Source organism: Trichosurus vulpecula, chromosome 6 (assembly GCF_011100635.1).
Source record: "Trichosurus vulpecula isolate mTriVul1 chromosome 6, mTriVul1.pri, whole genome shotgun sequence".
NCBI classification, from domain to species: Eukaryota; Metazoa; Chordata; class Mammalia; order Diprotodontia; family Phalangeridae; genus Trichosurus; species Trichosurus vulpecula.
The window spans coordinates 168,882,258-168,888,257 of record NC_050578.1 but is presented as its reverse complement, the minus strand read 5'-3'; the positions used below and the strand labels follow the sequence as shown (position 1 = coordinate 168,888,257).

The 6,000-nt window shown below is 37.5% G+C and overlaps 1 protein-coding gene across 1 annotated transcript in view; it reads right to left on the bottom strand.

Annotated features, from left to right (window-relative positions):
- Positions 1 to 6,000, bottom strand: part of TMEM156 (transmembrane protein 156) — a 41,128-nt gene that overhangs the window by 27,007 nt on the left and 8,121 nt on the right. The window lies entirely within an intron of this gene.

Below are 6,000 nucleotides of genomic sequence, written 5' to 3'. Positions count from 1 at the left end.
ATAATACAAGATCTAGCAGCTTCTATATTAAGGGATCAAAGGGCTTGGAATATGATATTCCAGAGGTCACCAAGAATCACCTACCCAGCAAAACTGAGTATCATGCTCCAAGGCAAAATATGGATTTTCAATAAAATAAAGGACTTTCAAGCTCTCTCAGTGAAAAGACCAGAGCTGAATAGGAAATTTGGCTTTCAAATACAAATATCAAGAGAAGCTTGAAAAGTGAAATCATAAGGGACTTACTAAAATTGAACTGTTTTGTTTACATTCTTACATGGAAAGATGATGTGTGTAATTCATGAGACCTTTCTCAGTATTAGGGTAGTTGAAGGGAATACACACACACACACACATTATATATATATGTGTGTGTGTGTGTGTGTGTGTGTGTGTGTGTGTGTGTGTATATACACACACACATATACACATATATTCAGACAGAGGACACAGGGGGAGTTGAATATGAAGGGATGGTACCTAAAAAATAAAATAAAATTAAGAGGTGAGAGAGGAATATATTGAGAGAGGGAGAAAGGGAGAGATAGAATGGGGTAAATTATCTCACATAAAAGTGGCAAGAAAAAGCAGTTCTGTTGGAAGGGAAGATGGGGCAGGTGAGGGGGAATGAGTGAATCTTGCTCTCATAAAATTTAACTCGAGGAAGGAACAACATACACAATCAATTGGGTATCTTACCTGACAGGAAAGGAGGGGTAAGGGGAAAAAAGGGGGGATGATAGAAGGGAGGGCAGATGGGGGAGGAGGTAATTAAAAGCAAACACTTTTGAAAAGGAACAGGGTCAAGGGAGAAAATTGAATAAAGAGGGACAGGACAGGATGGAGGGAAATATAGTTAGTCTTTCACAACCTGATTATTATGGAAGTGTTTTGCATAATGATATATGTGTGGCCAATGTTGAATTGCTTGCCTTCTTAGGGAGGGTAGGTGGGAAGGGAAGAGGGGAGAGAATTTGAAACTCAAAGTAAAAGCAGATGCTCAAAAAAACAGCTGTTTTTGTGTGCAGCTGGGAAATAAGATATATAGGGAATGGGGCATAGAAATCTATCTTGCCCTACAAGAAAGTAAGGAGAAAGGGGATGGGGAGGGAGTAGGGTGACAGAAGGGACTGCTGACTGGAGAATGGGGCAATCAGAATATATGCCATCTTGGAGTGGTAGGGAGGGTAGAAATGGGGAGAAAATTTGTAACTCAAGATCTTATGGAAATCAATGTTGAAAACTAAAATATTAAATAAAAATATGAAAAAAATAGAATGGAGGAGATGGAAGCTAATGACTTTATGAAAAATCAAGAAACAATAAAACTACCCCAAAAGAATGAAAAAAATAGAAGATAATGTGAAATATCTCATTGGAAAAACGACTGACCTGGAAAATAGATCAAAGAGAGATCACTTAAAAATTATTAGACTACCTGAAAGCCATGATCAAAAAAAGAGCCTAGACAACATCTTTCAAGAAATTATCAAGGAAAACTGTCCTGATATTCTAGAACCAGAGGCAGGAATATTATAGCCAAATTTCAGAATTCCCCAGTCGAGGAGAAAACATTGTAAACAGCCAGAAAGAAATAATTCAAATATTGTGGAGCCACAGTCAGGATAACATAAGACTTAGCAGCTTCTAAATTAAAGGATCAAAAGGCTTGGAATATGATGTTCTGGAGGGCAAAGGAGATAGTATTACAACCAAGAATCATTTAGCCAGCAAAACTGAGTATAATCCTTCAGGGGTAAAAATGGATATTCAATGAGATAGATGACTTTCAATCATTCTTGGTGAAAAGACCAGAGCTAAAGAGAAAATTTGACTTTCAAATACAAGACTCAAGAGAGGCATAAAAAGGTCAACAGGAAAGGGAAATCATAATCCACTTAATAATGTTAAACCATTTACATTCCTAAATGGGAAGATGACACTTATAACTCCTAAGAACTTTCTAATTATTAGGGCAGTTAGAAGGAGTATATATAGGCAAGGGTACAGGTGTTGAGTTGAATGTGAAGAGATGATATCTAAAAAATAGAATTAAGGGGTGAGAGAGGAATGTACTGGGAGAAAGAGAAAGGGAGAGGTAGAATGGGATAAATTACCTCGCACAAAAGTGGTAAGAAAGAGCTTTTTACAATGGAGGGGAAGAGGGGAGAGGTAAGGGGGAGCGAGTGAACCTACTCTCATCAGAACTGGCTCAAAGAGGGAATAACATACACACACAATTGGGTATAGAAATCTATCTTACCCTATGGGAAATTAGGAGGGGAAGGGGACAAGAGAAGGGAGGTGATGACAAAAGAGATGGCAGATTGGGGGAGCGGTTAGTCAGAAGCAAAACACTTTTGAGGAGGGACAGAGTGAAAGGAGAGAAAGAATAGAATAAGTGGGGGGGATAGGATGGAGGAAAATACAGTTAGCAATAGTAACTGTGAAAAAAATTTTGAAGTGAGTTTCTCCTATAAAGGCTTCATTTCTCAAATGTATAGAGAATTGAGTCAAATTTATAAAAATAAGAGCCATTCCCCAACTGATAAATGATCAAAAGAAATGATCAGTTTTCAGATGAAGTAATCAAAGCTATCTGTAGCCATATAAAAATACTCAAACTCACTATTGATTAGAGGAACGCACATTAAAACAATTTTGAGGTACTACCTCATACCTATCAGATTGGCTAATAGGACAGCAAAGGTAAATGACAAATGTTGGAGGGGATGTGGTAAGCACAAGACACTAATGCACTGTTGGTGGCATTGTGAATGGATTTAACCATTCTGTAGAGCAATTTAGAACTATGCCCAAAGGGCTATAAAACCATGCATATCCTTTGACCTAGCAATCCCAAAAGAGATAAAAAACAAAAAGGAAAATGCCCTATTTGTACCAGAATATTTATAGCAGCTCATTTCAAAGAATTAGAAGTTGAGGGGATGCCCATCAATTGGGGAATGGCTGAATAAGCTGTAATGTGTGATTATGATGGAATACTATTGTACTATAAGAAATGATGAACAGGATGTAACCAGAATGGCCTTTATTTTCTTTGAATGACTCAGCTTACCTCATTGAGCCTCTGGATGCTGTGGCTTGCTCTTCCGGGGCAGGAAGCCCAGAGAGCATGTCAAGAAGCAGAAAACTTCCTGTGTGAGGAGTCATGGGGCTGGCTGAGGGGAGGTGTTAACGTCTATGCTAGGGGGAGGGACCAAGTCAAGAACCAATCGGCCTTGGTCATTCAGGCGGTGCTTGATGATGTCAGAAACTCTATAAGAGGGGAGAGGACAGCTTGAAGCTCTCTTTCCTTTTCTGGTTGGTGTGGGAAGCAGCAGCACGTAAGCGTGACTCTGGGCCAGCCCTTGCTCTCGGGCCAAGCCCAGATGTTGGTAACTATGAATTGTATTGGGTCTGTCTGTTGATATTTGTAATTTGTTTGTATTTTGGTTTTGAGGTTTGGGGTGCTGGTTTGTTTTTTCCCCCAAACTAAATGAATGTTTTGAACCTCAGGGTGCTGGTTTTTTTCCCCTGAAGTAAGTCAATGAATCTGTATTTGGTCTGTCTCTTGACGCTTGACTGTATGCTCCCCTGAACTAACTGAATGCTAACTGAATACTGGCGTTTTCCCCTGAACTAAATGATTGTTGTCTGTATGCTAAATGAATGTTGGATTAAAGTAAGCTGGTCAACCCCTTCACTGTGCTTTCCTTGTTTAAGCAGATAAAAAGAACCTGTGCCTTCCCCCCCGCAGCCTCCTGGGTCCCGGCAGCCTCCTGGGTCCCGGCAGCCCCCTGAGTGCTGGCTGTGGGGGAGAGATCTTACGCCCCCACGGGAAGCGGCTAGCTGGGTTGTTAAAACACAGGATACTCTCAGAAAAGACTCACATGGATTGATACAAAGTGAAATGTACTGGGTACAAAGTAACAGCAACATTGCAAGATGATCAGCAAGGAATGACTTAACTATTCTTAGCAATACAATGATCCAAGAAAACTCTGCAGGACTTAGGATGAAAAATGCTATCCATCCCCAGAGAAAGAACTGATAAAGTCTGAATACAGATTGAAGCATACTTTTTAAAAAAATGTATTTTTCTTGAGTTTTTTTGTCTATATTTTCTTTCATAACATGGGTATAATGGGTATGTTTTACATGACTATACATGTATAACCTATATTGAATTGCTTGCCTTCTTAATGACAGGGATGGGAAAGGGAAAGGGAGAGAATTTGGAATTCAAAGTTTTAAAAATGAATGTTAAAAAATGTTTTTACATGTAACTAGGGAAAAATAAGAATAGAAAACAGCGAGGCATTGTGCAATTGTAAGATTATTAGTACAATGTAAGTACTAACTCATCCTCCAAATGGAACAAGTAAAAGATTTTTCATTATCTACAATTGTGCAGTATCTATCCTTCTGTTCAACTCCATTAGCATGAATAATCGAAAAGTGACCGTATGCCTTTTGGGAGTCCCAGTACAGCAGTGGTAACTGCTATGAGGTAAGTGACCTCTCTTTCAGTTTATAATCAGCCTTATCAAGGTGACTCGGCTGCAGCAAAAGAACTGAATCAAGGGCTCTTGGTTCTGTCCTTGTGTATGTCTTGCTGCCATATTCTATCTCACATGCTCAGATTGGACAATATAGCCTTTTTAAAGGTCTAGGTAATGCTGCATCCAGTGGAAGAGATTAGTTTGCATTTTTTACAAGATACACTCCCCTTTATGGCTCCTAGCCTTATACTTATAAGAACATCAAGTTATTGGGTCTTTTTTAGCTTATGCTCTACATCTATATAAGCTCTAGATCTTTTTTTGTCCAGTTTATACACAAATCTAAACTTTCTAGTTGTTTTTTTTAATTTGTTGAGTTTGTATTTTTAACCAGCAGTAAATATAAGTACTTAATAACAGATATTAATTTTGTTTTTATTTTTCATCACTCTCATCAAATCATTCTATTTTCCATTTAATATTTCATATTTTATTTCATAATGGGAAACTATAATCATGATAAAAATGGACCAAGTATTTTGTGACCTCGGTTAAGTCATGCCTCTTCTCTGGGCCACAGTTTCCTTACATATACCAAATAAAGAGGTTGGACTGCCTGATTTCTAAGGTGCATAGGCAAGTGTCCAAGGTGTGCTAAGTGTTTCCCCACCACATTCCATTGCAAAAACTTGATATTTTGTCTCATTTTTAGAGTTTATGTTTAAGTTGATTGGTAATTCTTAAAAATTATTTAGTTAAGTCTTAGTTTCTTTAGTTTGATTACTGAAAATAATGTCCTTTATAACAGACAAAACTAATATAAATGTATATATTCAATAAATCTTCACCTAAAAAGGAACCTCATATGTGTACAACCTAATGGAAACATGCTGGACATACCTATGTCAAGAACTCTTCTAGCTCTTCATTCTCCAATTGAAATATTTGAGTATACTACTGAAAACTAATTCAAATGGTATATTACTTATTTAGAAAATAACTGTAACCAAAAATCAACTCATCTCCAGTGATAATGTCCATGTCAGGGAGATGGGAATATTCTACTGATACATTCCAGAGTTTTTATGTGCCCCTAAAATGCATGGAAAGAAACCAATGATATTTTTGCCATTCTACATTTTCCCTTTTACACTATTTATCTTATACAGTTTCCAAGCTCTTGAATATTTCTTGCTACGATATGACTAAGGAGGATGATAGAGATTCCTAATGCCATTGTTCCTGTCTTCTAATCCAATAAATAATAAACTAGACTTTCTAGAACTGATGATACATTATTTTTAACTATGAGCTTACCTTATAACAATTGAAAAATACTAGGTTTTACTCATTCAATTAGAAAAGAAATACCGACAGGGTGCTTCCCTCTCTAAAACCATTATTCAGCTCCTAGGATAAGACCACATTCTTGTTTCCATAAACAAGGATTTATGTATCTAATGCCCATTAGTATTTCTGGCAACTAAGCACCTAA